The sequence below is a fragment of the Protopterus annectens genome, chromosome 9.part0, assembly GCF_019279795.1.
Source record: "Protopterus annectens isolate FY-2018-M chromosome 9.part0, PAN1.0, whole genome shotgun sequence".
Lineage (NCBI taxonomy): Eukaryota > Metazoa > Chordata > Ceratodontiformes > Protopteridae > Protopterus > Protopterus annectens.
The window spans coordinates 238,740,104-238,757,676 of record NC_056743.1 but is presented as its reverse complement, the minus strand read 5'-3'; the positions used below and the strand labels follow the sequence as shown (position 1 = coordinate 238,757,676).

General features: G+C 35.1%; 1 protein-coding gene across 4 annotated transcripts in view; it reads left to right on the top strand.

Annotated features, from left to right (window-relative positions):
* Window positions 1-17,573, top strand: part of DENND2B (DENN domain containing 2B) — a 1,438,653-nt gene that overhangs the window by 842,790 nt on the left and 578,290 nt on the right. The window contains exon 1 of one of the 4 annotated variants that reach the window (XM_044082816.1): window positions 6,770-6,863. The exons of the other annotated variants lie outside the window; for them this stretch is intronic. The gene's annotated coding sequence lies outside the window, so the exon portion shown is untranslated. Of the gene's footprint in view, window positions 1-6,769; window positions 6,864-17,573 lie in introns of those variants that run through there. 4 annotated transcript variants of the gene reach the window in all.

Below are 17,573 nucleotides of genomic sequence, written 5' to 3'. Positions count from 1 at the left end.
TCTATATTTAGGTAATAACAATAAAAGATTTTGCAACAATATTTTATGGTAAAGAGTGTTGAATCCACCAGAAGATTAAAGTTTTTCACTGTTTTTAATCAAAGATATCTATGTCTTTGTGTTCTGATTATCTCATTTATCTAAAGATGCAGCTCAAACAAAACATACGTCAGAAATCAAAAAAAAATTCAGAGCCACTAAATTATTGTACATGCTTAATAGCTTTTTTCACATTCTGACTACCACTTAAAGCATTTATGCAGCCTTGGTCATGTAATGAGAGCTGATTAAATGTTTTCTGAGAATGCTTCCACTTCCAGCCAGAGAGTGACTGGCACCTCATCAGAGACTGAAAAGTGCACGTCCCTCTCAGTATTTGCAAGCAGAGTATCTGACACCTTTGCCCAGTCTTGCAACTGCAGTGATCTTCCCAGATATGAATATATACACTGCTAATAACAACCATCTGTAGCAGGACAAAAGGTACAAATACCTTAGACTTAGTTTTGACCCCTGACTTTCCTTCATATTTCACACTGATGCAATATAGCACAGAGTTATTCAACAACTGGAGGCTTGCTACTCCTTATTTAACCGTTTAACTGTTTTTGCCAGGATTGCTATTACCACAAATAATCTTATCCTTAGACTAGACTATGCACTCACTCTTACTGCTTTTAACTATTCCCAGAATGCTCTTTGATTGTAAACTATCACTAATATCATTAGCCAGGTCTTACATCTTTCCTTCAGATATGCACATCAATGTATTACTCTAAAGAAAGCAAACTGTCTCCCAGTAAATGCTCCTGCCACTTTTATTCTGCCCTCACTCACCTTAAGCTACCGCATAAAAGATACTTCTTCACTCTCAAAAACAGATTGATTCTGAAGAAGTCTTAAAGTTTGTAGATGAAAACCCTCCCTAAGTTTGATATATTCTTTGTTTGGGTTACCTTTTGTTAAACATATGCTGTGTTGAGGACAAACTGTTGTGGATTTTAATTGATTCATTCCTTCTTTCCCTTATAACTCTTCAAAGACTGCAGTTCCTCAAGGCTGTAGGGGAAGGTATTTTCTAAATTGACATCTGCTTACTGGAATCACTAATCAAAAGCTGTTCATAAAGAAATGCAGTTCCCTACTATTAGAAGAAAACTTACAGAGCATTTAAAAGAAAAAAAAAGAAGACATAATCGTGCTCCTATTTTGTTGTCACTAACTGAAAAAGGCCATTATACATTCCTTGTCTACCAGTTTGAGCTTTGCTTACAAATTATTAATGGAATTATGTCACATTTGTAAATATGCTCACATATCCTCTGTCTGAACACAGATCGAGATTTGCATTCTTTACTAATCTAGTCCATTGCTTATGAGTGAAAAACATAGTCCACCTGACTATTAATACTTTATATTTTTTTCATAGGTTCATTGTTATATACTAGGCTAATGACAACCAAGTCATTTATACGCCTAGCCGTGTAGTCCAACTCAATTGTTTCCTATGAATCATGGGTATTTATTAGGTGGGGCTGTGTTAGTTATGAAGTTTCTAGAGGTTTTGTGGGTGGGTATATTAGTTTGGGCATTGCTGTCTACCTCTGTCAGAGACATGGGGAACAGACACAGTGTGAATTTCCGATTTCCCATCCATTGATCAAGGTTATGCTTATATAGGGTTAGGGATAGACTCTGTTTCACATGGATGCGTCTTATTTATGTCACAATCAAAATTTTAATCCTTGGATCTAGTGGTTTTGATGCTGTTCATTTTGTGGCTGTGCAAAAGTTCCATCAGAGCTGGATCCAAGGATGCTTTATATGTCAGGCACAGATTTCCTCTCAATAAACCTGTAGGAGAAAGAGTATAGAGACAGAGCTTTAAGCCGATCCATATAGGACAATGTGTTTATACCTTGGATTCTGCTGGTAAGTGACTTTGTGGGTGTGCCAACTGTTGCATATGTTTGGTCAAGTACAAGAAAAAGGGGCATTATACTCAATGATAGGTCTCATAAGGGCTGAATAAAGTGGCACTATGAGTTCCTTGGACCTGGATGTCATACCCTTACTTATAAGGTGGGTGACATAGAATGATTTTCTTACTACCTTGGCCACATGTTCGTCAAAGGCCAGATTAGTATCTACACATATTCCCCTATCCCTGACTATGGGGTCAACTCTTAGGGGTGTCTTATTGATGGAGAAACTCTTGAGTATTATCTCATTAAACTATGTATTTTACATACATGCCTATCATTAAAAAAAAAAGAAAAGCAATAATGGATTAGCTGAAAAAACAACAATTTTTATTTAACAGTTAAGTTCCTTCATCTTGTTTTTTTTGGGCCTGAAAAAGTCTTTTTTTCCTGAGAAAGACAAAATCAATTAAACTATCATTTTTTTTAATAATACACGTCAGCTCTAATTTTTTAAGTTATTTTCTGTACTATTGCCTTTGTGCTTGAGTCATGACTGAAAAGATCCCTGACCAGTCCACTCACCACCATGTTGACAGCGCAGTATATCAGTCAATCAAATGAACAGGCAACCGAGAAAAAATAAACAAAAGGTGGCTGGCAGACACAATAACATGCTAAAATGCTCAGAAATGTGCGGTAGTGTGCAAATGTGCCACAATATGGATGTATCTCACTAAGTTTTAAAGTTGATATTTAGAAAAATTCAAAGGTAACTTACTGTTTTAAAATTAAACCAACACAGCACTGGAAACTTCATCTGTGTGATTTGTCACTGCAGATTAAGCATGCAGTAGGACACTGGGGGTGTCTATGATACAGATATTAGTTCAAACCCAGGGTGTTTCAGGCTTCTACCTGAGAGTGTTATAATATCAATAGTTTGTACACATCCCAAGTGCCATTTTGCATCTTTTTATTTTCAGTTTGAATTCTACATTTAGATTTTTAGTGTGTTGTAATATACAATACTTAACACTTTAATTTTAATTTGTGCAGGGTTAGCATTTTGTAAATGTGAAGTATTTTAGTGTAAAATTCTCAACACAGCCATTTAAGGGGCTTTTCTTTCAAACTGTTGTGTGCTATTGCAGAATCTGGTTTATAAACAGGTGTTGACTCTAGACAATACCTCATTTGAGTTCCAGTGGGTGAATGAGTCCAGATGAGGAGATTAACATAGCATTTGCACAGTACTTTATAAACACATACAGCCTCAGAAATATTCTCAAGAGCAGATGTTTTGGAGGCAACATCAAGAGCTAGAAGACAAACACCTTCATTTTGTTAAAATGATTTAGCTGATGATATGCATCTTGTACCCTAAAATTATTCACAAGGATAATCATTTTGGTAGCAACTCCCAAGAATAGAAAAAAAATGTAAGCAGTGATGGTCCCCATCTTCATTCTTAAGACAGTTTAGCTGATGGTAGCCAGGTTGTCTTTATGTTATTAGACGTTTAAAGTATTTTTATCTTACTCTTATTTCTATTATAATAATTTGTTTGTATTCATGTCACATCTTACTTTTTGTATTGTATCTTCAGTTATCTCTTAAGTCAAACAATGCTTGCAGATTATTTCTAGTGTGTGTGTGTGTGTGTGTGTGTGTGTGTGTGTGTGTGTGTGTGTGTGTGTGTGTGTGTGTGTGTGTATATATAATCTGACTCTTAGGTAGTTTTTCTGTATTCTTTTAAGTTGACTATTCTTGCTTCATGTTACTCATTAACCATCTCTTCCTACACTGCTTTATTTTCTGTTGATTTTATTTGAGGGGGTTGTACTCTCCCTTTTCATGGGGTTGTTTGTTTTACCTTATTGGATATCATTTGTTTCTAATCAGATAGATTCTAATCTAATCAATTCTCGAACTATATAGGCAAAGGTTGGAATTCACTACCATATGAAATAGCATCTACCCCAACCCTCTCTCAATTTAAAACATTGCTAAAAACTCACTTAATAAACAAGTGGTTATGTCCCTGCAGTACCACTGACTAGACTAAAACCAGCACTCTCTTAAAGATACTACTGCCCATAACCTTACTCTTATCTACTAAGCATAACTAGATCTGTCAACTTACCACTGCTAACCATCTATTACATTCTACAACTACTACTACCTAATCATATCTGATCCCCCTCTATTGTAAATAAGCTATTGTATGAATGCTGTCTAATTATAGCTAACTCCACTACTATAGTGTATACTCTGCTGTGTGTTTTCTTTGCTGTTTATGGTGTGAAATGACATATTATTTACATTTGTTCATGTAAGTAATCACAGTTTTCTTTTACAAATGTATTATCCTGTATTAATATCTGTGCTGTATAAATGTTACATATATTACTTTTTGGTAAATGTTGGAGCTTTTCTCCCGGCCTCTACTGAAAATGGACATGTGTCCAGTTGGACTTTCCTTGCAAACAAATGTAAAATAAATAAATAAATAAATGATAATAAATAAGTAATGAAATTGCTGTTGATTTTTAGTATTTCATTACTATAAAATGCACCAAGTTTGTCACAATCCTGATTGTGATTTTATGTTTCTTTTTACAATTTTTATGCAGACACAGTGATGTTTTCAAATTTCATTTACTGGTTTGCTGTTTGAAGTATTTCTATGTCTGACAGTTTTTCCATGCCTTTTCAAAATGGAGGCCATTTGTTAGAATCTGTAGTTGGTGAGGAAGGATGGATCTCTGAGTTAGTGTGCCAGGTAGCTTTTTCCAGTGAATAGTATATATTTATCTATCTATCTATCTATCTATCTATCTATCTATCTATCTATCTAATTTATCAACATTTTTTACTGAAAAAATCAAACTGTATGGTGGAACCCATTTTAAGGGGAATCCTGGGGAGAAGTGATCTATGAAAATAAAAGTATTACATGAATATTCCAGAAAAAAAACAGACTAAATCAAAATCAAAAAGGAATGTTTTTACACATTAAGTAAACAATGTAAGTTCACAGATTAAATCAAAAATGCAATTTCAGGAAGGTCATTTACCTACCCAAACTCAATTGAGGTATTGTGTAATGTATCGTATAATGTTAGCACCTGTTTATAAACCAAGTTGTCAAGTAGCAGACAACACTTTGGCAGAAGAATCCCTTAATGTCTACCTTGAAAATTTTTTACTGAAATACTATGAAGAATTGACATAAGTATGTCGAAGGCAGAGAGGTTGAATAAAAATGTATATAATTATTCAGCATGGTTAAAAAGCTTAGATACATAAACAAAAACAGCAACAACAAAAAAATAAAAATACAGTGAAAATTAGAGAAATTTAAACTGTAAGTTAATAAACAATGATAGTTATGAAATATGTTAACAAATTTGGAACAACTGGTTGTTAGATATTGAGTGATGGTTGTATTACAGAGAAATACTAATAAGGAGAAAGTAGATAGGAACCTTGTATAGATGAAGTGAAGGGAGAAAGAGAGAGGGGGCAAAGAGGGAGAGATATGGTGCTCAGGAAAAGAAGTAGGAGATGGAGTCAGTGAGAGAAAACATGGTGATGAGGGTGGGGGAAGAGAAAGTGAATCTTAGAAGATAGAGACAAATAGAAACAGGTAAAGAGGAGGCAATAGAGTAGTTGCTAAGGTTCCCATGGAAGTAACAAAAGAGCGTATACATTGCAATTAATAATTAAAGTAGAAATTATAGAAAAATTGAAGAAAAAGTGATGGGCTCCACAACATCAAATGCAAAATATTATAAGGAAAATCTTTGGAACAGTTTATGTCATAAGTGACAACTGCAGGAACAGAACATAAATGTTTAAGTGGTCTGTTGTGCAAGTAAAACTTCAACCTGTCTGCATAATGGACATCTTTTCTTCTGAGCATTTATTGGTATATGTAAAAGGCAGGTTGTTTAAGATTACATTGCAGTGGTTTAGAAAGGCAGCAACCTGGCAAAATATGACACAGCAGCCAGGTATCAGTGTTATAATTAATAAGCTCATTTATCATTTCTCTGTTTGAAAATCAACATTGTTTCCCTGAGATGCAGGTCACTTATCATAGAGCCTTGAATATGTATACTTTTTCTCTCAGTAGGCACACCCTAGCCCACTACTCCACATCCACAATAGCAAATAAGAGTACACATACATACCTTTAGAGCATAATAAATCTGGACAGAGACAGGAATAACTGGAGGACAAAGGCTCTAATTAGGGAGAAAGTTTAACTATTATTCCTGTAAACTTAGAAAGTTGCTAGAATAACGAGATTTGCAGTAGTATACATTTTTTGAAGGTTATGAAGCCTTAAACTCAAATGACTGTCATTATAGAGGGATTTCAAAACCGAATGATCTGCCAAAACACATATTTTATTAGGAATAGACCAAAAAATATGAGAGGTGACAAAACCACACATACACACGCACACACAGGCATACTTTGGGCAGACAGGACAACAGCAACTCTATTATCTAATCAGAAGTATCCCAATTTATGGAAGTTTTATGGAAATGTTATGTTTGTTTTACTTATCCTTTGCCTTTAGAAATAGTTAGCATTTTTAGTGCAGATAACTATGTGAGAAAAATAAACAGTTTCATAATAGAGACTGCTTCCATTGGGATTTCGCTGTAAAAAATTAATAGTGCAGTTCATGCAGAGTGAATAATTAAATCAAGACGATGCCTGATTTGATAGATCATTCTTCTGATGTAAATGCAGTACATTCCAGTAACATGACAGTACTTGGCAGATCAAAGCCTGGGATAATGCATTAATAACTGGGCGTTACAAATGTAAGCATCGCCTGATCAGTCCTGTGTGACCTAACCATCTGTTATAGCCCAATGTATCCTTTAAAGGAGAAGCAAACTTTGGGAAAATCTTTCTAAAGTAAGTAAAATGTTTAACTTTCTCATAGTCATCTGCATTACATAAACATTTTAGGCATATTGGCAGGTGAGTGAGTGAAAAGAGCTGCCTTTGTCACACTTTTAACTGATGCATACTTTTGTGCTTGTACGTTTGCTTAGATGAACTTTAAGTTGTTACTACAATAACAACAGTAAAAGTTCTATCTTTTTTTAAGTGCATGCAGTAAAACATTGAACCTTAATTTTCATCAGTCTGTCAGTAACAAAAAAAAATAAGTCATTGGAAGTTCATTCAGATAAAACCAGTTGAGTCAAAATTCTTTTCAGAAACAATATTGTAGTTATCACTATACAAAAACAAAGCAGACACATCTTTTAACATAGTATATTGCACTGTTCACATATGCAGTAAGTTAACATTAGGGAAGTGAAAAATGATCTTTCGTTGTTGTGTTTGATTCCAAATCTTTCTTCATATTCTGTCAGAATAGATTGTCTGCCTGCTGGAGTTTTATAATACATTTGTGACATATACTACATTTAACCCATCTATAATGAAACAGATCATTTAGAAAAGGCATGCCTAGTAGTGACTGGCATGCTGCCAAGCATGTTAATAAGATGAGTGGTGCTGTAGAATTAGACTTAAAAGCATTGGTAAATAATATACAAATACAGCTGTCATACCAGATTTCTCATTTGTAACATTTGAAGTTTTAGGATTACATTACTCTAATATCGTATTTTGTTTTCGTATAATGTCTGAAATTTCTGTATTAACTGGATTTTTTTTCCACATAGAGAACTTAGAGGAAAATGCTAACGTCAGACATTGGCTTTTGCTAAGTAGTTTCCTCGGTGTTGTGTAATTGTTGGTTGTGGCCTATTGTTGTTGTTTTAGGTGTTATGCATCTACAAGATTCAAATATTATGCATGTGCAGTGATACTTTCTGTTACCTGCACTTGATGTTCTTGTCATACCTTTCCATGTTTCATAATACATTATACTTATATATATATATATATATATATATATATATATATATATATATATATATATATATATATATAAATATATAGTGTATATGTTGTGAGGCTAACAGGTAGCAGTGTTTTAGTTAACCCTATACTACTATGAATTTAGCAACAGATTTACATGTATTCAATAAGTGTGAGTGTATGCGGGCATATCCAGTATAGCTACAGAAGATAACAAACTGGGCAAGAATAATAAATGTGTAGTGCAGAACATTAGGCTCTTATACTTAATGTGCAGTCATGCACCAAGTCTGTGATTTGTAGAATTAAAGGAGAGTCAGCACAAAATAAAATAAATATGTGCTAAAGATGCTTTCCATTATGATAGTATATACATTTACAAGAATTTTTCAATTCAAATGGCCGCAAAAGGTGCACAACAATCAGTTTGTCACTGCCCAGTGACTGACTGAATCATCCCAAGAAATATCAGTGTCTTCACTGATTAGGCAAAAGAGATCATGACCTACTATGTGTGAAAACTTGTTGCTGCAGCATAACCATTTAGCAGATACTTACTGTAGCAATCTGATATCATGTTTTACAGTTCTTTCACAATGAAATGACAGCAGCAGGGGATGTGAATTAAATGTGATACAACCACCATTTTCATATTATAAGGACTACGGGACTGCTATGTCCAGAGACGTGTACCCAGAGGATATATTTCACATATATATATATATATATATATATATATATATATATATATATACATGCAGATATATTAGTTATACTGCTAGTGACTGTCTTGTTTATAACCAAGGTTCACAGAAGACAAACTAAGACTGTCCCAGGAAAAAGCTTGTAGGAACCAAAACATATTGCTGGGTTAAATGAGATGATAATGTAGATATTTACTCATTGTAGGGGGTAAAAAACACAGATGTCCACATTACATATATAAGATAAATAAGGATTGAAAATTCATTGGAGTCATTCAGTGAAAAAGCTAGGACTCTTGTTAAATATGGGTTTAGGTGTGTTCAGAACTAGTGATCGATTGAACAGCGAGATCACAAATGCATTTACTTAAATACTGCACTTAAATACAAAATTATTTTTCCTTATTTTCAGTTAGACTATAGCCAAGTTGAACATGTACCAGAATCATTCAGGGAGATAGTCTGAGGTTAGGTACCCCACAGAGTTATTTTATACTCCTGTGAGTTGTGGAGAGCCAAGTACATATTGTGGACACAGGGCATCTTTGATTAATTTATTCTGCATGATACCATGGTATAATGTATGGTAAAATTAGTAGCCAGAATTTTCTAGCAGTGAATTGTAAATTGACCAGGCTGTTTTAATAAGCAGGTGACTGAATCCAGTAGTAAGAAAAAATTAAATTAAATCAGTTATTCACTTATGAAATTAAGAAGGCAGAATCATACAAAAGCTGATGTGCTGTGCATACATTAGTTCCAAACCAGTCAAATTCAATTTCATTGCACCTTTTTAAGAGTTTTAACAGCTTTCTTTAATGATGTTTTATTGTACTTCTTTTTTAGACTCAAGATAGTTTTATGGCTTTCATGTTCTGAGATACAGCACTTTTTGTTTTAAATAAAATTGTTTCTTAACTGAATATCTCCACAAAATGAAATAAAGAAAGAAAACAACCTTTAGAATGTCAATTAGAAGACAACCAGTGACTAATTAATAGTGTAAGCAATTCACAATGAGCCAGATACTATCCCATCTGTGATTATAAATATGAGCCTGATTTTATGGTCACTTTGTATACTTGTATTTCCCCAAAATCTATCAGTGTGCCTTTGGGAAAGGTGGGTAATAGTTATATTACCAATATTTGTGCTTTCTTTCTTAAGCAAATACATGTAGAAGGAAACTATGGATGTAATCCTCACTTCACTACATAGCATGTGGCAGCAGGTGTAAGAACAGTGAGCTCGTTTAGAGTACAAATGATACAGGGTTTGAATCCAGCACAATATAATTTTGAGGGTTTGGCATAATGGTTAAGATAAAACAAAATAAAATTTGTTGTATAATGGTTAAGATTTTTACATCACAAACACATGTCGGAGTGAAGCAAGGACTGAAGCAAGAAATGGGGAGAAGAGTCCCGAGAAATTTTAAGCTATATATCAGAAGTTAAAGAGTATTCAGAGAGTAATTTAATACATTCACCTTCTCACTGAAGGGTTAGAATTTAGAGCTTGTTGGCATATTGGGCACATATTCAGAAGAAACACCAGCAGATAGCATTTGAAGGTTCAATGTCATATATCAGCAAGTGGGTTCAATGTCATATGTCAGCAAGTATTGCTGTGATATTCAACAAAAAGTTCACATGCATAAATTGCACTGAAATCTCTATAATCTGTGACAAAGAAGCCCTTGTTGTTTCCTTTTATTCCTGTTCTGATCAAGGCAATTCACTTTTAGATTGCAAAAGGCTAGAAGAACATGAGAAGGCCCTCCAGAAATCTTTCCCATGCATCAAAGTACTAAAAAAAGGATACACTGCATCTGGGTTGAGGAGCTTACCTGGTGCTTGCTTTTTGTAATGAATGTAGTCACAGCACAGGTGGAGACTCACGTAATCTTGCAAAAGTTTTTGGCAGTAGGACATGCAGTTGAGGTTTTTGTAGCACTCTAAGATTAAGATCTCTCCATATAGTATCAGAGAGTAACACATTATTGTGGACTTTAAAGCATCTGCTATTGTCAGTTATACAGGGCGATCTTATCCATTTAGAAGTAAGTGCACACTCTGCACCTGTGATACACATTCCCGGTGAGCGAAAAGATTTGTGAGGTGCAGTGAACAGATCTGTAGCAATAGATCCAAAACTGAACTTGATCACAAGATTTTTATATTTCTGATATCTGTTTTGGGGAACCCAGCAAGGACCTATTTGCTGTTCCAGAAAATGTCTAAGTGAAAAAAATGCTGAGCATAAGATGTTTTACTTCAGTCATGATCAAGGCAAGTTAAGTACATCTTTTAACCTTCCTTTATCATTATGAAGGTCCTTCTGAAGACAAGAGATCAAAGGGTGTCCTTCTCTTATCATTCTGAGGGTCCCGCAGAAGACAGCAGGCAACAAGGCTTATTCATTCAACTTAATTCTTATAAATTATCAATGATAACACCGATTCTCATTTCTCGAAATGGACCTTCATCTTGTAAATGAGCGAAGACTTCTTAGATCAGCAGAGTGGCAAAGCTTTTTATTCCTCCCATATCAGTCTGCATTCCTCTGCATGGATGTTGAAGTTTTAGCCATGCAGAAGAAACTTGTTTCAGAATGTATATATAGAAATAAAATGCAACTAGACACAGGGTCCTCGCAATGATACAAATGAAAAATAAATAAATAAAGCAAACCAATGCTAGGTCCAAGGTAGGCTGAATAAAACGTTTTAATAATGATACAAAAATAATAAAACCATAATAAAACAGCTGGTAAGCGCTTTCAAGGTACAAGCCCTCTTCATCAGACAACTACAAAATATGAAGTATACAAATTTAAATAAAAAACAACCAATCAAAGGCAGCTCAATATGTACAATTAATTAATGGTGATGACAAGACACAAACTCCCTAATGCTTAAAGGGGCAGGTATACAAAAAAGCTTTTAAAGATACTGCTTCATTTAAGCCAGGTACTTTGTCAGCTTGAAAGTATAAAATCCATTTTTGTTAACAGGCTTCAGTCCTAATCCTCATGTTACCTCCCCTTTCATTTTCATCTAACAACTCAAGAACAAAAAATTTAAACATATGCTGAGAACCTGAGGTCAATATATGTTTTGCTATACCACTGTTTTTTTTTTATTCTTAATGTCTCGAATATGTTCATGTACACATTCCCTGAAGGAGCGATTAGTCTTACCAATGGAATAGGCCCCACATAAAGTACAGAAACTATAACAGACTAGCTTTTTGGAAGAACAATCAGCATAGAAGCAAAAATCTACAGAATATCATAGCTGAGGCTGTATAAAGCTGACCCCAATATATATATATATATATATATATATTTACAAATATTACAGTGCTGACATGTATATGTGCCTTGTCTCTGAGATAGAATGCCCTGTGTTCGTCCTTGTTTCTTATAGCAAATGTGCCTCTTATGAGATATGTTATTTTTAAAAGAGAATTGTGGTACATCAGTGATTAAACCTCTAAGTTCATCACTTGTAAGTAAGATATTCCAGTGTTTCTTGATTATATCACAAACAGCCCCTATATCACTCAAAAAGCTCAAAATAACTCAAGTACTATTTTTCTTAGATTTAACTATACTATAGACCTGATACTGAGTATTACTTTGAGACACTTTCTCTGAGAAATAGGGTTTCCCTGCACTTTCCCTTTCTATTAGGACTGAACCTATACAGGAATTAATGTATTTCTCTTTATATCCTCACTAAAAAAATCAAGCTTCAAATTATCAAAGGCTATCTGTAGTTGTTGCTCATCATTGTGTAGTCTCATGCTTCTAAGAAATTGTGATTTCAGTCAGTGGCGGCTGGTGACTTCAAATCAAAGGGGAGGCTGCAGGAGACAGCTGAATGGGTGGGGCCAAATTGGGAGGGTGTGGCCAAATAGAAAGGGGTGGAGCTATGCCCCAAACCACAATTGGAACTTTAATTAAATACACTACCCTGTGTGCCAAACCGTCATTATGAAAGTCCAATCAAGACAAAATGAAGTGCAGAAGAAAAAAATAGTGCAATGCATTGGCTACATGACAGCTTACTTAATATCTAGATGGAAACAAAAAGGTTTTGAGGCATGAAAAAATAAATAACTTTTTACATTACTGGAATGCCAGTCAAAATCAAGTATAAAAAAAAAACAAGCAGCACTCAAGTCAAACCACTTCTCCTTGCACTGCAGTTCTAATTATAATTTATATTCAGCTTTATAAAAGTACCAAGTAACATGCAAAAAGTAGCAATCTCTGTGATACCTCCACTTGTAAAAATGTTTCTTATCCAAAAAAGACCTGCTGCCTGACAACAACTATCTACTTGTTTCATGGGGAAAACACAAAGTAAAAAATGAACAGCAAACAAGAAACAAGCTCAAGATAAATTGCTTAAAGGATTACTGCACAGGTTATGGACCATACATGATAGATTGGCATTCTGCTTAGCTTACGGGTAAAGCCTGCAAAGATGACTGCAAGTCCCAACAAATGTAATGAACTTCTGAAAATACTGTAATTGTGCCCTTTAGTACAAATACTGTCATATGCATTTCAATACCTAAGGCTTATACGTTATCTAGTTATGTAAATATTCTCTGCATGGCAACAACAAAAAGGCTTTCAATGTTGGTAATTCATTAACAGTATGCTTATTAAAGCTTACTTGCATTTTACAATCTCAGACAGTCTTACCTGATGGTCATTAAAGCATTGCTACTTAAACACAGAGCAACAGGGGACTGCAACAGCATGTATTTTCTGAATACTAAGAAGCATAAATCAACAGTATAAAAATATGACAGAAAACCAGAACATTCTGCAAAATCAAGGACAGATGAAAAGCCACTGTCGTACTTGTGTCGACCTTGGATGGGGGAATACTCTGCACACTTACTCTGAATAGTTGCTCCTTGTCTGGCTTGGACACATCCAGAATCACGACATTTATTTATTTATTTATTTATTTATTTATTTTATTTTCAGTTTGATTACCGGGGAAGTCAACTGGGCCAAGAAGTGCCCATTTTCAGTGGAGGCCCAGGGAGAAAAGCTCCATGTGCAATACAGTACAATAAAGGTTACAAAATACAAAGAAGGTTACAATGGGGGAGTGGGGTGCAACAAGTATGTCACAATTTGTAATGTCTCTGGCTGATGGTGATGGCTCTGACACATTTATCATACCTCTCAACCTCAGAGCAAGAAATCTGGACAAAGCCATACATAGAAGTGGGACAAAGGCCAAAAAATAAGGACAATATTTAAATATTACTCTTATAAAGTTAGAAAGATAATAGAATAGTAGTAGGTTTTGCGTGAGTATGAATTTTCTGAATGGTATGAAATCTGAAACTCAAATGTCTGTCATTATTTTCTAACTTCAGTCTTTAATGATTTGCCAGAAAACCACAATTTTATGAAAAACGGACCAAAAATGTGATGCAAAAATATAAATTTGCCACACAATACAGCTGGGAACCTGTCAAAGAAGGGACACTTTTTAATATTAGTACTGTTAACCATGGCACTTCTATGGGCTAGGCTTGTAAAGGCCCCAGGGCCATTTGCCTAGTACACACCTATGAACCCATGAAAAGGGGACCTCTACTTGCCTAGTGCCCTGTAAGATTCATTTATATCTGGAGGTTTATATCTGGAATGCACCACTGCAGGAACCAACACCAGATTGTAACCATTTTATTTTTATATTTAGTTAACCAAAGAAAAAAAAGGGAAAAGTTGACAGACCCATCCCATTTCTATTTGACAGTTTACACTGACCAGCCTGGTAAGCGCCACACATAAAATGCTCAACAGTATTAACTGTTTGGCAGCTTATCAACTGAAATAAATGTAACAAACTTGTCCCACATGGTACTCAAAGTATGTTAAACACTTGGTAAGCACAAATATCATAAATGCTCACAACATAAACACTGTCCAGAATAAAATACACTCTGAATCTAAAGTGGAATCTCAAACACTGCATGGGGAACTAAAGACTACCAGTTTTAAAACATGTGAACAATACCTTACAACAACTACGAACCTGTGGGTAGACAGCATAATTAAACTGTGAGATAAAATAAACAGAACAGTTGAAACGCTACTGTGAAACCATCACACGACCAGAAAAAAATGCTTCAGTTCCTAGACACCGTAAAGAAGGTGGTATATATAAAGTATTTTCAACACATATACACACCTATACTTATCGAGTTTCTAAACCACTGGTACAACTAAGAACTACTTGTAATGAACTCCTGTTATAACCTTTCATCTGACAATTAAGTGTCTTAAATGACAGTAATTTTCACTTGGGAAACTTAATAATTCCACAAATTCCTTATGCCTCAGAAAAAAAAACTGCAACTACTAATATAAACTGCTTAAAACAAAAAGCGTTTCATCATCATACAACAAGCATCCCTCATCATCCCATAATGCCAGTACAAAAGTGTATCTTGTGTGTGTTTAATCAGTAGTTTTCTATTACAAATACTGAGACGGAGACAATCATACCAGAAAAAAATTTCAATTCTTAAGAATTACAAAGATTAGCTCAAATAGCTTAATCACTGTGCACCATACAGTAAATGCAACATTTAGCCAGTTGCAAAAAATGTTATGCTCTACTTCTACTTCTTACATAGCCAAATACAGATCAACCCAAAAATCATGATTAAAAAAAAAAAAGACTCACAAGATTCATACAAACTCAACCAACCACTACACTAAAAAGACATATTTTTTTAACAGGCAGGACTATACGACTACTCAGTTTCAGTTTCATCCAATATACATTTTGAGACATTGCAGAATCCTGAACTGGAGGCAAACAATGGCACAACAGGAAAAAAAATTAAACTGTGATTTCTCCTCCACTCAATACTTCCAGCCTCTGTAACTATAAGAAAGGTCTCAGGCCTACCGGCAAACATCATTCTTCCCTTTTGAAAAGGCAGGAGAATACAGCATCACATATTTACCGGCCAGTTAGCCTGCTGCTACTCTGCAAAGGCCTCCACTTATCTTAGTACTTTACTGACATAACCAAAAAACACATGTACAAGGCAATCAAGGGGAGGAGGAACCTGAAAGCTAATTTCAAAACTCCATATTCGCATAAAACTCAGAGTGACTCATGGTTTACAGTTTTATTCTATCATTCACTCTACTCTTCAGAAATTAAACAATTACTGTACTTTCCTCCCGAAGCCATTATAATACCGAAGTTATCAACCTATAAATAATAATCAGGATCAGCAGTGCCCCAAATATATAGAAAATAATAAGCTTCCTTACTGTAAACTCCTTATTCTTCGGCAGGAATATGTGTTCCTAACTGATGCATTCAGCAACTACTCAGCAGTGAGCGGAAGATCAGCTACTTCAGTAAAATGCATGCTCAGGCCTGCAGATGTTGCAGTCCAGATGTCTTCCATTCTATGCAGTCATCACCGCATAGAATTCTGGGCATTTGACTACAGAGATGCCTTCTTACTAATCCGGACTGCTGTTGTAGCAGTCCAGATTCCTGTGAGTTCCAGGAATGCGAAGCATGCATGCGCGGATTTCCGGGACTTGCGATTTGTTTGGATTTCCGGGACTTGCGATTTGTTTTTTTTTCTTTCCACACCTGGGAGGGGGGGGCAGTCAGTCCTGTAGTCCTATAGCATGAGCCTCCCCTGATTTCAATATATTTCTTGATACATGTCATGGGTGCATACTGTTTTTATGAAGATATGCACCCACAACATGTATCAAGAAATGCTGTGATGATGTAAGCAAATTCTTGCAGGATTTTGTTAACACTCATCACACTAGAGCAGCTACAAGCTTCACAGCCTTTGTCAAAAGTGTTCCTTTTATGATATTTGCAAAGTTGGTACATGATCCTCTATGCCTATAGTTGTGACACTGCATAAGTTAGATCTCTAGTTAAAGGCAGTCTTTCATGGAATGGTAAATGAGGCCTTTGCCTAATTATAGAGGTCTGCTTGCTTCCTTATGAAATTATCAGACGTGGAGAAGCAATAATGGATAAAGATACATCACACATTGGTCTGAGGAGCACACCATAACAGTGAATGTCTGAACTTGGCAATATTTCTGCCAATGTTTCCCACCTCCATCTCAGATGTTGATAATCTCTGAGGAGCTAATCATAATAGTGTATGTATGAACTTGTCCATATCTCTGCCAAAGCTTCCCACCTCCTCATATTTTTGGTGTACTTCTTATAAAATCAGATTTTTGGCAAATCACTGGGGTGGTCTGAGGATTGGAGTCAGTAAATAATGGCATAGATTTGAGTTTTAGACTTCATATCGTTTTACAAAATGCATGCTAAGACAAATCCTGTTATTCTAACAACTTTTTACAAGAAAAATGAAATTATCACTTGTGACATAGGCAATGATACATTTATATAAATGAAAACAAACCATGCAGACATAATTTTAGTTAAAAAACATTACACATCACTTATAATCTATGTAGTCCCTGTCAGTCAAACATGACTGAGCTCATTCATATCCTGCCGTCTTTTAAACCTTGTTCCACATGGGCATGTATTGTTCCCACAATTTCCATTTTTCCAATGTAATTTGCTCCTACCCTTTTATAAAGATCCCATTTCCAGTTGTTTTATCTCTTACCATTGTCACTACTTCTAGTACAGTTGGTTTAGATTTGATTTCCAATTATTAGTAATTGCTTTTTGGCAGCCACCATAATTAGACTCAGCACAATCTTATTATGTGTAGACAATTCTGATTCTGTAGCATAGCTCAAAAAATCATTTCTATAGTCATACAAATTTGCTCACCCAGTATTTCTGATAGAGTCAACTGCAGGGAATTTTTAAAGTCTGACAACTCATTACACTCCCAGAAGAATAGGTTCCCAATTATCTATTTCTTCCCCATCATACCTCCAGCATTTGCTATCTACCTGAGGAACAATGTTTTGGAGTCTACTTGGGGTATAAAAATGA